Consider the following 18,117-nt stretch of genomic DNA (forward strand, 5'->3'; position numbering starts at 1 on the left):
TATGCAGTAATAAACAGCATATACACTGCTAAAAAAGCAAAAGTGCATGGTGTTGGCCTCACCGGGTTGAGTGGAAAGGATTCTGTTGCAGGACAAGCTTGTGCCTTGAGGGTGGTGTACGCTCCTAGCCCTGGGAATTGTCCATACAGTGTAATGGCTGCTGGGGTATAGGCCATTGCATATTTTGCTCCATAATACTTTGGAGCATCTGAGGTTGTTGTCTGAGGAGCTGCTTGATGTCTTGGTGCACTTCACGATGCACCTCCCTGTCCTTTTGCCTTTCCTCTTGGTCCTTTAGTCTCTCCTCCATTATATGTTCTTTCCATTCCCCAGTCTCACAGGCTGTGGACTCAGAACTCTTGACCGAGAACATGTCCTCCCGTGTCTATTTCTTTTTCCTCCTTATCCTGGTCAGTCTTTCCGCAGATGTGTAGGGGGTGACCCTCAGAAATATCTGAGCCCAGGTCACTGATAAACAACCAGATAGACAGGCATTGTTAGATTTAAGGGGTTAGCAGACATCAAGAGAAGTGCCACACCTCTTCCCTAATTTTTTTCCATATAGATCTGCATAAAAATATGGACAGAGTCGTACACCACTGCTTGCTTCAGTGCAACAGCATAGACCGTGGTGAGTATATGTGAGCCTCAAGCCATGACAGGTGGGGGACTGGCTCTAAGGGTCCTAGATAAATGTGAGGATAGTGTAGTAATCACTGCTAAACTTATGATAGGCACTGATGATCTGATGGGTATATCCCTCATGAGGGTGCCAAAAACCCAGAGAAGGCAGTTGCTTGAGATGGCTCAAGGTGACACGGGCCCATAAGCCGGCCTCTTTACCATAACAGTACCCCTGGTGTAACCTGCACAGTGGCGTGGTAAGGTGTCTTCTTGTGGTGGGAGAAACAAGGCTGCTGTTTCTAAAAGTGTGCAGGGAAAGATTAAATAATATTTGCTTGAATAATTCTGTACAATTGTGCCAGAGCACAAAAAGGATGAGTTGGCCAAGAGAAACCAGAAGTCCCACAATGGGGAAAAGAGTTGATAATCGGCTAGTTCTTTGGCTGTATTCAAGCCTAGCCACTTGAGCCAGCGACAGTTTTTATCTCTTTCCTGGATCTAAGCACAGCATGCAAGTAACTTGTTTTGTATTTGGACTTTTGGACTCAAAAATCAAAGTTTTGTGCATTGGACTACAAAGCCGACATCCAATAAGTTTACAACCGTATTTCTGCAAAATTCTATCGTCTGAAGGCCCAGTTACTGGATTGCTTGCAAGAATTCTTTTGTATTGTCACTGTATTTAATTTGAGTGCTCTGCTATTGATTTGTATGCATTTATTTTTTGGTTTTGAATGCACTGAATCATCTTTGCATCATTTTTATTTTGCTAGAAGTTTTTCTCTGCTTACAAAAGGTTTTATTTTGAATGTATCAAAGGCTTCCGCTAAAATTTGTGTTGGGGGATGCTCTTTGATTGCTTAAGTATTGTTATTTTTTACCTCATACTGCCACTGCATGCTCTTAAAACAGAATTCCATTGTTCCCTGGTCAGCTACCATTTTGAGAGGGGGAGGAAGGGAAGCGTTGGGGGCCATGAAGAAAGTTAGAAAGAAGATGTGCATTAGTGAGGGCGGTAAAATACACCTCCACAAGTCCCCTTCCCCATCCTCAGTGGATTCTCTCTCTGGGTTCAGCTGGGTTTCTAGTGGGCTCTACATCCTTCATGTACCCCTCCTCAATGAGCTATTCATCTCTGTGCAATTCTGGAGTGCTTTCCTCTGGACGTTACAAAGTGTCCATTGTCACACGTGGGTTGGTGGTGCAAGTCCCCCCTCAGTCTGACATCTAACCCTACATAGAAATGACCACAGCAGATTTCTTGTTGCCTTTTGGTAGGACAGCCACAGTTCCTTCCCCTGTGCCAGGCATTGGAATTTGTCCCTGCCATACCCCAGCTTCTGCATCTCCTTTGCAAGGCCTGAACAAACATCTTTCTTCCTGTAGGAATTCCACAGCTGGCCTTACATTGCTCCTTCCCCCAGGGTTGGCAATTTCCCAGGACAAACTAGCTTAGGACAGGGCACTGGTAAATATCGGCTTAAACCCGGTTTAAACTGGGAAACTTGGAAAAATGGTTGCATCAGTGTCAAGCTCAGCAATCATAAAATGCGTCTTTTCTAACGATGGATATATCCATTCAAAGTGGAGGAGCAGGCTTGGTCTATCCCAGGTGTAGGCAACCTGTGGCACGTGAGCTGATTTTCAATGGCATTCTCACTGCCCGGGTCCTGGCCACCGGTCCGGGGGGCTCTGCATTTTAATTTAATTTTAAATTAAGCTTCTTAAACATTTTAATAACCTTATTTACTTTACATACAATAATAGTTTAGTTATATATTATAGACTTATAGAAAGAGACCTTCTAAAAACATTAAAATGTATTACTGGCATGCAAAACCTTAAATTAGAGTGAATAAATGAAGACTCGGCACACCACTTCTGAAAGGTTGCCGACCCCTGGTCTATCCACTACATCCAAGTTGGTCTTCTGCTACAGAATGCGACATGACCAAATGGACCAGGACTGGTAGGCTGCATTTCTGCACGCTTCTGATTGCTCAATGCTTCAAGCCTACAACTCTGCATTGTTGTCATTTTCACATTATCAATTGGTTTTGACTGTTTATATGATATTGAAAACTGAAATGAGTCATGACTTATAACATCCTTGAGAAAATACCAAACCAAAATGTATACTGACATTCCGCTGCTCAGGATTATAATTACATGTATTAATATTACGTCCACTGCAGTTTTACTTTAATTTAGGGTTGAACAAATAGAATCTACTGCCTTATGTAACCACAGTTTGAATATGTAACTAAAACTAAGTGTAATGCGGTGAGTATGAATGGAAGAGTTTTTAAAATAGAAAATACCTAAAACCAGAGACTGAGTTTTTCATGTGGCCATTAAAAAACAATTTTATCTGCCTGATAAATACCTGCCTCTGATAAATACCATGCCCTCCTAGCCTTCCACTCCACAGGCTAAGGAAATCCAGAACTTCTTTCCTGAACCAGCATGAAGTTTAGCTGAGTTTTAGCTATATCTTTATATGGAGCCATACCTGTGTGCTCACAAGGTGGGCAAACAGGACGAGAGACATTTCCAAAACCAAAGCGGTCACTGCTGTGTGGACAGTAGTTCTTGAGGACTGTTTATACTGGTATGGCTAATGCAGTACTCACACAGGCATTGTTTTGTTGGCAGGACTCAAAACTGAGTGTTCATGCATGCATGGCTGAGCCAATAGAATTACATAACCATAGGACTGGAAGGGACCTTGAGAGGTCATCTAGTCCAGTCCCCTGCACTCACGGCAGCACTAAGTATTATCTAGACCATCCCTGACAACAGGTGTTTGTCTAATCTGCTCTTTAAAACCTCAGTTGACGGAGATTCCACAGCCTCCCTGGGCAATTTATTCCAGTGCTTAACTACCCTGACAGTTGGGAAGTTTTTCCTAATGTCCAACCTAAACCTCCCTTGCTGCAATTTAAGCCCATTGCTTCTTGTCCTATCCTCAGAGGTTAACCAGAACAATTTTTCTCCCTCCTCCTTGTAACAATCTTTTATGTACTTGAAAACTGTCATCATGCCCCCGCTTGCTGGACACTGATGCAATACTAGGCAAGTTTTACGGGTATAAATAAGGTTTTACTGTGTGTTTGTAGAATACTTAGTATAATGGATCCCTGATATTGGTTGAGGCGTCTAGTTCTGCTAATATAAGCATTTCTAGATCACTTGGATGGTGGGATTTTGTGTTTCTCTCTATTTGTTCATATTACTTAGAAACGTGGACCCTGATCCTGCAGTCTGATCCATGCAGACAGAATCTTAGGGTATGTCTACACTACAGGATTACTCCGATTTTATAGAATTTGATTTTTGGCAACAGATTGTATAAAGTCGAGGGCATGCGGCCACACTAAGCACATTAATTCGGCGGTGTGCATCCATAGTACCGAGGCTAGCGTCGACTTCTGGAGTGTTGCACTGTGGGTAGCTATCCCATAGCTATCCCATAGTTCCTGCAGTCTTCCCCGCCCATTGGAATTCTGGGTTGAGATCCCAATGCCTGATGGGGCAAAAAACATTGTCGCGGGTGGTTCTGGGTACATGTTGTCAGGCCCCCCTCTCCCTCCATAAAAGCAACGGCAGACAACCGTTTCGCACCTTTTTTCCCTGGGTTACCTGTGCAGACGCCATACCACGACAAGCATGGAGCCCGCTCAGCTCAACACAGCAGTCATGAACATTGTAAACACCTCGCGCATTATTGTGCAGTTTATGCTGAACCAGAACCTGCAAAACCAGGCGAGGAGGAGGCGGCGATGGCAACATGGTGACGAGAGTGATGAGGACATGGACACAGAATTCTCTCAAACCGCGGGCCCCGGCACTTTGGAGATCATTGTGTTAATGGCGCAGGTTCATGCCGTGGAACGCCGATTCTGGGCCCGGGAAACAAGCACAGACTGGTGGGACCGCATAGTGTTGCAGGTGTGGGATGATTCCCAGTGGCTGCGAAACTTTCGCATGCGTAAGGGCACTTTCATGGAACTTTGTGACTTGCTTTCCCCTGCCCTGAAGCGCCAGAATACCAAGATGAGAGCAGCCCTCACAGTTGAGAAGCGAGTGGCGATAGCCCTGTGGAAGCTTGCAACGCCAGACAGCTACCGGTCAGTCGGGAATCAATTTGGAGTGGGCAAATCCACTGTGGGGGCTGCCGTGATCCAAGTAGCCAGAGCAATCACTGAGCTGCTGCTACCAAAGGTAGTGACTCTGGGAAATGTGCAGGTCATAGTGGATGGCTTTGCTGCAATGGGATTCCCTAACTGTGGTGGGGCGATAGATGGAACCCATATCCCTATCTTGGCACTGGAGCACCAGGGCAGCCAGTACATAAACCGCAAGGGGTACTTTTCAATGGTGCTGCAAGCACTGGTGGATCACAAGGGACGTTTCACCAACATCAACATGGGATGGCCGGGAAGAGTTCATGACGCTCGCATCTTCAGGAACACTACTCTGTTTAAACGGCTGCAGCAAGGGATTTACTTCCCAGACCAGAAAATAACTGTTGGGGATGTTGACATGCCTATAGTTATCCTTGGGGACCCAGCCTACCCCTTAATGCCATAGCTCATGAAGCCATACACAGGCAGCCTGGACAGTAGTCAGGAGCTGTTCAACTATAGGCTGAGCAAGTTCAGAATGGTGGTAGAATGTGCATTTGGACGTTTAAAGGGTCGCTGGTGCACTTTACTGACTCGCTCAGACCTCAGCCAAACCAATATTCCCATTGTTATTGCTGCTTGCGGTGTGCTCCACAATCTTTGTGAGAGTAAGGGGGAGATGTTTATGGCGGGTTGGGAGGTTGAGGCAAATCGCCTGGCCACTGATTATGCACAGCCAGACACCAGGGCGATTAGAAGAGCACACCAGGAAGCGCTGCGCATCCGAGAAGCTTTGAAAACCAGTTTCATGACTGGCCAGGCTATGGTGTGAGAGTTCTGTTTGTTTCTCCTTGATGAAAACCCACCCCCTTGATTGACTCATTCCCTGTAAGCCACCCACCCTCCCCCCTTCGATCACAGCTTGCTTTCAAAGGAAATAAAGTCACTATCATTTAAAAAAACATGTATTCTTTATTAATTGATTATAAAAATAGGGAGAGAACTGACAAGGTAGCCCGGGTGGGGTGTGGGAGGAGGAGGAGGAGGAGGAGGAGGAGGAGGGAAGGAAAAGGCCACTTCAAAACTTGTTTAATGACAGCCTTTTGCTTGGGCTGTCCAGTGGGGTGGAGTGGCAGGGTGCACGGAGCCTCCCACCCCCCGTGTTCTTGGGCGTCTGGGTGAGGAGGCTATGGAACTTGGGGAGGGCGGTTAAACAGGGGCTGCAGCAGCACTGTGATCCTGCTGCCGTTCCTGAAGCTCCACCAGATGCCGGAGCATGTCCATTTGATCCCGCAGTAGCCCCAGCGTTGCATCCTGCCTCCTCTGATCTTCCTGCTGCCACCTCTCATCTCGAGCGTCCCTCCTATCCTCATGTTCATCCCTCCTGTTCTCACGTTCATTGGCCGCTTTCCTGTACTGTGATACTGTGTCCTTCCACTCATTCAGATGAGCTCTTTCATTGCGGGTCGACTGCATGATCTCAGAGAACATTTCATCTCGAGTGCAATTTTTTCGCCGCCTTATCTGAGATAGCCTTCGGGACGGAAGAGGGAGGCTTGAAAAATTTGCAGCTGGGGGAGGGAAAAAAGGGAAAGTAGTATTTAAAAAGATACATTTTACAGAACAATGAGTATACTCTTTCACGGTGAACAACACTATTCACATTACATAGCACATGTGATTTCGGTACAAGGTCGCATTTTGCATCTTAATATTGAGTGCCTGTGACTTTGGTGTTAGAGATCACAGATGCAGGGCTGGGCAACAGAATTCAGCTTGCATGCGGCCATGGTAAGCCATTGTCTTTCAGCTTCTGCAACCTTCATAAAAGCAGCGCCTTCCTTTCCCATACCAAGCAAAGCCCGTTGAGTGCTGCGGTTTTCGTGTTAATGTGCAGCAGCAGAAACCAAACTAACCGCCCCCTCCCATCCAATTCTCTGGGATGATCGCTTTACCCCTCCCCCCCACCACGTGGCTGGTATCAGCGAAGATCCCTGTTAGCCAAACGCGAACAGCTCAGCGCTAATGCCCTCCCCCCCCACTGCTTGGCTAACTGCAGGGAAGGATTTCTTTTCAGCCACAGGCAAACAGCCCAGTAGGAACGGCCACCTCTGTCCCCTTAATTAAATTCCCGTATTTCAACCAGGTTACCATGAATATCACTCTCCTGAGGATAACACAGGGAGATAAAGAACAGATGTTGCTTGAATGCCAGCAAACACCGGGAACATATGCTGCCAGGCTTTGTCATGCAATGATACCAGATTACTTGCTACTAGCATGGCGTGGTAAAGTGTCCTACCATGGAGGACGGAATAAGGCTGCCCTGCCTAGAAACCTTCTGCAAAGGCTTTTGGAGTACCTCCATGAGAGCTTCATGGAGATGTCCCTGAAGGATTTCTGCTCCATCCCCAGACACGTTAACAGACTTTTCCAGTAGCTGTACTGGCCGCGAATGCATCCCAAGTCCTCAGGGCAAATTAATCATTAAAAAATGCTTTCTTTTAAACCATGTTTTATATTTACAAAAGTACACTCACCAGAGGTCCCTTCTATGGCTTCATGGTCCGGGATACTGCCTTGGGAGGGTTGGGAGGCTACTTCAGTCAGGCTGAGAAAAAGATCCTGACTGTTGGGGAGAACGGTGTGCTGTGTGCTCTCCGCAAGCTCGTCGTCCTCCTCCTCCTCATCTTCCCCGTCCGCAAAATCCTCAGGCATGGCTGAGAGTAATCCCTCATCGGAATCCATGGTCAGGGGTGGGGTAGTGGTGGCGACCCCCCCTAGAATTGCATGCAGCTCAGCGTAGAAGCAGCATGTCTGAGGCTCTGCCCCGGACCGTCTGTTTGCTTCTTTGGATTTCTGGTACGCTTGTCTGAGCTCCTTAACTTTCACGCGACACTGTAGTGAGTCCCTATTGTGGCCAATCTCCATCACGCCCTTGGAGATTTTTTCAAATGTTTTGGCATTTCGTCTTTTGGAACGAAGTTCTGCTAGCATGGAATCGTCTCCCCATACAGCGATCAGATCCAGTACCTCCCGTACGGTCCATGCTGGAGCTCTTTTTCGATTCTCGGACTGCATGGTTACCTGTGCTGATCAGCTGTCCACGCTGGGCAAACAGGAAATGAAATTCAAAAGTCCCCGGGGCTTTTCCTGTCTACCTGGCCAGTGCAACCGAGTTCAGATTGCTGTCCAGAGCAGTCACAATGGTGCACTGTGGGATAGCTCCCGGAGGCCAATACCGTCGAATTGCATCCACACTAACCCTAATTCGAACAGGCAATGTCGATTTCAGCGCTACTCCCCTCGTCGGGGAGGCGTACAGAAATCGATTTTAAGAGCCCTTTATGTCGAAGTAAATGGCTTCATTGTGTGGACGGGTGCAGGGTCAATTCAATTTAACGCTGCTAAATTCAACCTAAACTCGTAGTGTAGACCAGGCCTTACACCTGCACTGAGTCTCACTGAAGTGAAGGGGGCTATGAATGGGCACATGGGTCTGCTGGTATATATCAGATTACAGGATTGGCCCACGCTCATCAGGAAATATCTTAATTCCTGACCTCCTTAATCATCCCATTCTTGCTACTTTTCATTTATTTTAGTCCAGTTAGATCTTTATGGCAAAACCCCAGGCAGCGGGAACATCCAGTTCCCATCCGATAATGATTCCAGTCAAAAACTTCTGAAATATTATAACACACTGTACACAACAAATGTACTGGATCTTATTAGGCCATTGACATCAATCATGTGGCCTCTCTGGATATTTGTACTGACAAGTAAGATACTCACCGTCAATCATAAAAGGGCGTGTGATAACAGTGCCACAGCAGAATAGCGATTGCTTCACGCTGCAGTTTATGCATAAAAGAGGACTCAGATGGACAGGTAATGTCCTTGTCAGCTTTGTAATAAAGAACCTTTCCCTGTCCCTGAAGTTCCTGTGGAACATTCCTTCCTCATGTTATCAGGGGATGGATAGCACACAAAGTACTAGAACTATTTTTTGTATGTATTTGGATATGTACAATGGCACCTTGCATGTATACAATGAGAACATACCACTCTCTCTCTCTAAAGGACAGGAATGAAATTCCCCTCCTTCCTTCACTTGGCCTTGCTATTAAATTAAACCAAAACTCTTCCACGGCCCTGACCAAACAGTGTAAGCTTAATAAACTCAGCGTTTTGCTGGATCACTGGAGGGATAATATTTCAGAGATGTGGGGCTTTCATTAAGAATGCCCTGACCCCAGCCTTGGATAGTTTAACTCAGGAGTCATAATTCCAGTGATGGCATCTAACCAGAGTTAAAGTGAACGGGGAGAAGGCGGCACACCGCTCCGATCGTCTGTTAAAACAAAGGGAGAGCTCCCCACATCCTCAACTTTAATCGCTGCATCCAGATCTGTGTTTAGACACTGAGGGCTGTTGTGGTCTGAGACACAGAGTGAAGTGAGGCAGACACTGCTTTATTTATAATCAGGCTGCTTATCAACCTATGTGATGGACCTTAACTCAAGGCTACACACAGACAATTCCCAGATAGATGAAGTGCTTGGTATAAATATGATCATATATGTAATATTTGAAGACCCCTAATCATGCAGGTTACAACGAACCCTTGTCAGGATGCCTGCAGATACAGACAAGAGGACAGTATGCTAAAGCCTACCCTGATAATGAGCCACTTCATGACGATCAGTTTAAATGGCTGTAAAGTCTGTGGGTGTTTTGCCATTGATTTCAATGGAACAAATCTGAGCTGTTAGATGGAAAACTCTCTGGGTTAGGACCAGGTCTTCATCCGGGCTAACAAAGCATAACACAAGACATTACTAAATAGCCTCTTCAGGGAAACAGTCCCTTCTGCGTGTCTCCTATACCACACACACACACACACACACACACACACACAAACACACACACACACCGGTGCAAAGTTGGGGTCATCTTGAGATTTAAACAAAGGTTCTGCCTGTTTACTTTATCCAAATGCTTACCCATGTACTGGCCTTCATGTTTTGTACCCATCCAAGGGTTTTATACTGCTGCTCATTACCGGAGAAACTGAGTGCCTAGTTGAGATACTCTCGTTTTCTCTGTTAAACCACTGGATTACTTGAGAAACAGGGGAAAAAACTGGGAAGAGGACTAAACAGAGCCTCAGAAGGCAGGGCCGGTGCAAGGATATTTTGCGCCCTAGGCGAAACTTCCACCTTGCGCCCCCCCCCCTTCCGCTCCCCCCAGAGCATCGCTTATTATAAACTTTCAAAAATGAATACTGCATAATGTGGCATTGTTCATTAGAATTAATACAAGGGGGTCAGAGGAGATGATCACAACGGTCCCTTCTGGCCCGGGGGGACCTATGAGCAAGGAGGAGGCTGAAAATGCCCCCAGCTTCCAGGGTCTCTAAATGTTCCCAGGCTCTGAGTACTTTGCCCTCCGGGGGGGACCCAGGGGCAAGGAGGGCAGGGCCAGGCTCTCCCAGGGAGCAGGTGAGGATCTCAGTGGGGATCAGGGCCAGCTCCCCACATTGGTACAGTGCCACCGGTGGGGGAGGGGTGTCGGTGTTTGGAAGCGGCATCTGCGCCAGCCCTTTCCCCTCCATCGTGCTGTGGGGTTTAGTTTCACTTTCCCTCGCCCCAGGAGGCAGCTGCGCCCGGCCCTAGGCGTGGTGCATTGGAGGGCGAAGCTCACCTGAGCTCAGGCCCACGTCCTGCCTCCCCCAACGGCTCCGTCCCTCGGCCGCGCTGGTCACTGCGCCCAGCCGGCTGTCTCCTCCTTGCTCCGCCGCAGGCTCCCACTGACCGTCCTGCCCCTTGCTGCGGGGGTGGGTTTGTTATGGAGGCCTGACTCCCGTGACGCTGGACACCGCTTTTTGGCACCTCCAAATCTTGGCCCCCTAGGCAGCCGCCTAGTTTGCCTAGTGGTTACACCGGCCTTGTCAGAAGAGCAAAGGAAAGAGTTATCATATGAAAGGGACTTGGAAGGAGGGTATCATTCAGAGGACATGGAGCTCTGGCTTGATTTTTCACTCTCTCATGAAGATCATTTCATTGGCACTAATCTCATTTATCGATCTTGCTCTGCAAAAAGGAGCAAATCCTCCCCAGGCACAGAGGGCATGCCAGCAGCAGAACCAGTGCAGTCAACTGTCCAAAAGGGGCACACAGCCCTCAACCTGCCAAGTGTCACAATGGGACACAATGTGGGATCAAGACTAGGGACAGAACACCACATTCTTCATGCAGGAAACTTCATATGCTGTGGGACCGATTTCCTTCAGTGCAAACAACTCTCCGTGTAACCTCAGCTCCAGGGGACTTAGTTTCCTATGTAAATTGATTTTAGCAATACTGTTTAACACCAAAGTTATGCGGAACGTTGGGGAATTGGGAACTAAAATGAGCAACAGCCCTCAACTGAGAGGCATTGGAGAGGTAGAAGGGAAGGCTTTGAGGAGGCTGCCAGGGAGGTGCACACCCTGATGTAGTCAGAACCCTGCTCTGCAAGGGGGTTGATAGCTGCTGGGGAGGAAATAGGGCCTGCTATGTAGATCATAAGCTCATGCAGGCTTCTCTAGCCAAGAGTGGGTAGCAGCTTTTACACACAGCCTGAAAGGAGAAGATACCCTTATCACCCCTTCACCTGGGGAAAATTCCCAGCATCCAGCCCAGTTTCACCATCTGAGCACTCAGGGTGAATTTGACCCTAAATGTCATTGATCCACTAAATATATACTATAAAATCACATACCCTTTCTCAGCAGGCATGTTTTCCCAACCTTGCCTTGCTCAGACCTGAATTACTGCAAGAGAAGCCCAGCAGCAGTCTGCCATGTCATCTTTGGTAGCAATATGGAATGACCCGAGAAGAAAGCCGTCATGTGCTTTGACCAAATATGGGTAACATTGCAACAGAGCACTAAACTGAGCCGGTTGCTAATTCATATGGCAAAGGGCTTTTTGAATACTTTGTGCATTCTCCAAACCCAACAAGTGCTTGGTATTTTATGTACAAGAAGGCCTAGGACTGTTTGAGTTACCTTCAGACCTTAGTAATTCCATCTTTAAAGGTTGTATAATGAGCTCAGTGTGGCTCTGCACACTGGTAATGGACAATTAACTTCTTAAGGACTTGTTTGAACAAACATGCATGTTGCTTCACATCTCAAATTATTCCTGGCAGGAGCAAAGGTACAACCCTCTCCTCCTGTTCCTCCCATTCTAGCCTTCCTCTGGAGCATTCTCCTACTTTTATGTCAGTCTTAATTAGACCATGCCAGTCCTAATTTGAGAATACAGGTCTTAAGAAGGGAAGGGGAACACATTAATGTAGACAGAGATGAATGTGTCTGCTTCCATCAGGAAAAAAGAGGGAAGCAAAGTGAAGGCAAAAGAAGAGCAATACCTGCAGACAAATTATATGCTGAAGCTGGAGTAGTCATTCCATCAGAGCACATTAGGGATTTCAGGTGGAGAGAAATCTATATGAGATGTGCAGCTCTAGCGTTGCATTTACTAGGCAGTTACTCCTCTGCTCTAATTCCAGGGGCAGTCAGGAACAGTGGGTGTATATTCATGTAATAAAAACCTAAAATCTATATAATGCATTACCAAATGCATATCAGAATTGTATATATTTTGACTATATGCCTTCTCTGCTGCCCTTGGTGTGTTATTTGACTTCTTAGATCCCAGTCATGCAAATATCTACACAGGTGCTTATCTTTACCCATCTATTGGCTTCAGTGAGGTTACTCAGTGTGTAAAGTTAAGAATGTGCATATACATCTTTAGGATAAGTGCATAAGGATCAGGGCCTTAGACTGTAAACTGTTCGGGGCAGGAACTGTCTTTCTGCATATGTGGATGGTGCATAGCACATTATGTGGGTGATACCAGAATAATCATTCTAATTGTGATCATACTGTACATACATACACTACAGACTGGAAAGAAAAAAAATGTCCTCACTAAATTTGTAAAAACCTGTGGTAGGCCTTTAACTGGTTTGAATAAATCTGTGGCTGGTCGTATGAGGAGGGATATTTAAGACAGGGACTTTTATTACTGAAAATTAGGGCTGTCAAACGATTAAAAAAATAATCGCAATTAATTGTGAGATTAAAAAATATAAGTTCATTTCTTTGGGTTAAATAAGAATCAATTCTCCTTCAAATTGAGTCGTTCTTATCTCCTATTTGGGAACCAGAGTCTCTGAATGAGGGTATGTATTACTGAAAAACTACACATGCCTGGCATAATAAAGGGTTATAACATCATCTTTTGCCCTGGATTATTGATACGGTAGCTTCTAAACACTCTCTTTCCTGACTTTGTCTATTGCAGCTCATCTGTATACAATGGAGACTAAGGAGGATGACAGATGCTGTCAATTTTTACACTTGTGAAAGATGAGAGACCGTTCAATGTGACGGTGGGCATCAGTCACAAACTATGGACCACATTGTAAATAAGTGCCCGCTTCAATCATTTGCTGGTGGCATCTCAGACTTACACCAAGATACTTCCGAAGCTATCTACTGGCTCACTAACTTGATCTTGGTTATCTAAGCCATCCCTCATCCTCTCTCTTGCTATAGGAAAAAAGAAGAAGAATGAGGATGAAGTGAGAGGGAAGGTGGCCAGAGTGCTGTTGGCAGAAGTCTCATGTGAAGTGAAGAGTTTCTTCACTTCCTCCTTTGCTTCTGGAAAGCCTTGACCAGCAGGATGTTTTATTCCTTGACTTTAGCAAAGCTTTTGATACGGTCTCCCACAGTATTCTTGCCACCAAGTTAAAGAAGTATGGGCTGGATGAATGGACTATAAGGTGGATAGAAAGCTGGCTAGATTGTCGGGCTCAACGGGTAGTGATCAACGGCTCCATGTCTAGTTGGCAGCCGGTTTCAAGCGGAGTGCCCCAAGGGTTGGTCCTGGGGCCGGTTTTGTTCAATATCTTCATTAATGATCTGGAGGATGGCGTGGACTGCACTCTCAGCAAGTTTGCAGATGACACTAAACTGGGAGGAGTGGTAGATATGCTGGAGGGTAGGGATAGGATACAGAGGGACCTAGACAAATTAGAGGACTGGGCCAAAAGAAACCTGATGAGGTTCAACAAGGACAAGTACAGAATCCTGCACTTAGGACAGAAGAATCCCATGCACTGTTACAGACTAGGGACCGAATGGCTAGGAAGCAGTTCTGCAGAAAAGGACCTAGGGGTTACAGTGGACGAGAAGCTGGATATGAGTCGACAGTGTGCCCTTGTTGCCAAGAAAGCTAACGGCATTTTGGGCTGTATAAGTAGGGGCATTGCCATTCCCCTCTATTCGACATTGGTGAGGCCTCATCTGGAGTACTGTGTCCAGTTTTGGGCCCCACACTACAAGAAGGATGTGGAAAAATTGGAATGAGTCCAGCAGAGGGCAACAAAAATGATTAGGGGGCTGGAGCACATGACTTAGGAGGAGAGGCTTAGGGAACGGGGATTGTTTAGTCTGCAGAAGAGAAGAATGAGGGGGGATTTGATAGCTGCTTTCAACTACCCGAAAGGGGGTTCCAAAGAGGATGGATCTAGACTGTTCTCAGTGGTAGTAGATGACAGAACAAGGAGTAATGGTCTCAAGTTGCAGTTGGGGAGGTTTAGGTTGGATATTAGGAAAAACTTTTTCACTAGGAGGGTGGTGAAGCACTGGAATGGGTTACCTAGGGAGGTGGTGGAATCTCCTTCCTTAGAGGTTTTTAAGGTCAGGCTTGACAAAGCCCTGGCTGGGATGATTTAGTTGGGAATTGGTCCTGCTTTGAGCAGGGGGTTGGACTAGATGACCTCCTGAGGTCCCTTCCAATCCTGATATTTTATGATTCTATGATTCTTCTGGGTGGTTGACAGCCTGGTTAATCTATGCTGTCTCCATACCATAATAGTTACATTTTCCTCACTGCAAGGAATCTTCAATGTTATCCCAGAGATGAGATGCTTCAGAACTGTCTGCTGCCCTGGTGATGGAACAATGCCTGCAGGAGACAAATGTTTCATCTTCTCTGCTTCAGTCTTCTGGTGTGCCACTCATTGAGCTCTGCAGGGACCGGGGGAGCTGTGGCCCAGATCCCGGAAAACTTGGCCACGTCTTTCCTTTTGAAGGCCAGAGTGGGAGGCACTGGGACCCTGGTGGTAGAGGTTGTCCATATGTCTGTAGGCTGGTGGATCCAGTCACCAGACTGGGACAAACGATCGGCCATGCCCAGTTCAATTTGTAGCCCCCTTACCTCAGGGCTCTGTTTATTCTTTAACACACACACACACACACACAAAAATAAAGGAATTGTGGAACAATAATACAAAGCAACAGTCATGTTCCCCACTGAGTGTGAGGCCCTCTGGCCTCTGAGAGCTTAGCTTAATGGGCTGGACCTTCCCCAGCTAGGGGGGTCTGCAGGGCTTGCCACAGAAGACTGTACTCTAGCCCTCTCCTAGTCCAAGCCTCCCTCTTAGAGTTGGGGCTGTCATTTATATCCCCAAGCTGAGAATCATCAAAACCAGTCACCAAATGCTGTCCAGCTGGGTCCATAGGTGCTGGAACTAGGGATGTGGGGGGTGCTGCAGCACCCCTTGGCTTGAAGTGGTTTCCATCATATACAAGGTTTACAGTTTGGTTCAATGGCTCTCAGCACCCCCACTCCATAAATTGTTCCAGTGCCCCTGGCTGGGTCAGATGATTCCCAGCACCTGCCAGCTGGGCTCCTCTCCAGAATACAGCCAGCCCCCCAGCCCTTTGAGGGGAAGACCTCCCTGTTACACTCTCCCTTAGAGAGGGGAAAATACTGGCAATTCTTAGGCTGCTGCTCAATAAATCATCTCTTAACAAAGACATCCTCATCAATCCTCAATCTGGGGTTCACTTCCTGGTTTAGGGAAAGGTGGTTGAGAAAGTTGGAGTTAGGTGGCTATGGCAACATACGGAGCTTGAATTTTACTTGGCCTTCCTCAGTCTGGTTTCAGGACTTGTTATAGACAAAAACTCCATTGGTTGCATTGGATGCTCTAATTAGTATTCATCTGCCAGTTCCCTCTCCCCCCCCCCCGAAGGACAGTTCTCCAGCCGAGAACAACTGGAACACAGCAGTGTTATGGACACACCTTCATCCCTCTGTCATAGGGGCTCTAATAAGGTCTGGTGTAGGGCTATTTCACTGGCTCTGCAATACTTAGGGAATACCTCCAGTGTAAGGGGTTTCCCTGTGGGCCAGTTCTACTGATTGTTTGGTTCCTTTATGCTGCCCCATTATTGCAAAAGGGCCAGGGTGGAGAGCTTAATCTGTTCCAGGGTGTGCACCTGCCTTCTCTTACATTAGCCTCACCGTTTAGGGGGTTTGCTGAATCCCCAGCTGCTCCTGGGTACCCACATAACAGCAGTGAACAGGTTGCTTTGTTTTATCTGCAACTGGTTAAAAAAAAAAAAGGAGCCCTTTCCTCACCTTGCTACAGTCACCTGGGCCTTTCACCTTGAGATTGGATCACTGTAATGTGCACTACAAGGGCCTCATCTAAAGGGCATTCCAAAACTTCACTTTTCTGTGTATTGAGCAGTACTAGACACAGAACTGTGATGGGGGGGTAGGTCTTTAGATAGGGGCAAGTCTAGACTTCCACTTAAACTTTATTTTCTACCCATTCTGAATTTTGGTTGCAGTAATGTTTGTTTGTTTGTAAATTGTTATGCTTTGGTGGGGCATGAGAAGTACATTTCTGAGAATATGGAAAGTTGAGGATTAAAGATGTTTGCGGGCTAAATAATCCCCAAATTACACGTATTTTACAGTTTTACTGTGTCATTGTTTTTCAGCCAATGTCTTCTGCAGATCTCCCGGCATCCTGCACACAGATCGTAGCTCTTTATACACTCAGGAATAGGGTAGCTTTAAATCAGAGCATTTCCCACAAAAAGAAAATCATCTTTTAGGGGGACTAGAGCCATCAAGTGTGAAGGGATTGAGCTAGACAAATCAGTTTCATTATAATGGGAAGCGTCATGGCTGTTTGCTACCGTTCTCTAGGATCGCTATAGAAGTTTTTAAAAGAGCTGAGGAAAATAAAAAAATGATTATTTTACATCAGTGGTTGAATAAAAAATAAGAACAAATTTCATTTTGGGTCAACCTGAAAAGACAATTTTTCATTTTCTCTCAATGAAACAAAAAGCAAAAAAATTCCAACTGTTCTGGAGAGAATGAAATGTTTTGTTTAACTTGAAACAAAGTTTTGTTTTGTTTTTGAGTATTTTTTTAACCCTTTCTTGAGAGAGAGGATTAGTTAAATCTAGCTAAATTTTGAAATGAAACATTATTTCAAAATGAAAAGTCAAAATGTTCTGATTTTTCCTATTTTTTTGGCTGAAACTATTTGCCGATTTCAACCTGAATTCACAAACAGTTTTGGTCAACCATCAAACTACTCACTGAAAAATAAATTCACCCAGCTCTAGCCTTTAGTAGTCCTCTGGGGCCAGAGTATAAGAGAAGGAAACTCGGGTGAAATGGGAGAGAGGGTGGAAAGGTGAAGAGAGAAGGATGGGAACATGGGGAGAGGAAGTGGGGACTAGAAAATGGGGAGGGGATAAACGGGAGGAGGTGGGGACTGAAGATGAGAGCCTGGGGGAATGGATAAGATTTGACTCCGAAGCTCCTAATATGTACCGTAGAGTTTCAGAGTTACAAACACCTCAGGAATGGAGATTGTTCGTAACTCTGAACAAAACGTTATGGTTGTTTTCAAAAGTTTACAACTGAACATTGACTTAATACAGCTTTGAAACTTTACTATGCAAAAGAAAAATGCTGCTTTCCCTTTATTTTTTAGTAGTTTACATTTAACACAGTACTGTACTGTCTTTTCTTTTGGGGGGGGGGGGGGGGGGGGAGGGTCTCTGCTGCTGCCTGGTTGTGTACTTCCGGATCCAACTGAGGTGTGTGGTTGACTCGTCAGTTTGTAACTCTGGTGTTCGTAACTCTGAGGTTCTACTGGACTCTCTATTGAAACCCAAGATTTTTGTGCAGAAGTTACATCTTTGCTGCATGATCTGCACTGGCTTATGATTACTTTGCAGGTGGAATTTAAGAATGATCTATAAAACAAGCCCTAAATGGTTTGGGACCCAACTATATGACGGACCACCCCTTCCCCCTCAGGTAAGGTCATGGCAGTTGCGAGGCACTGGAGTCTAACACCCCCCTGGTTTGCTCTGGAGAGCGCTGCTGTCAGGGCATTCACCATGAGAGGAGCGCGGATTTGTTAACCTTCGATTCACCTCTGTTCTCCTGGTTCTTTCTGGTTGGAGCTGGGCAAGGGATCTGAG

This window comes from Emys orbicularis, chromosome 1, assembly GCF_028017835.1.
Source record: "Emys orbicularis isolate rEmyOrb1 chromosome 1, rEmyOrb1.hap1, whole genome shotgun sequence".
NCBI lineage: Eukaryota > Metazoa > Chordata > Testudines > Emydidae > Emys > Emys orbicularis.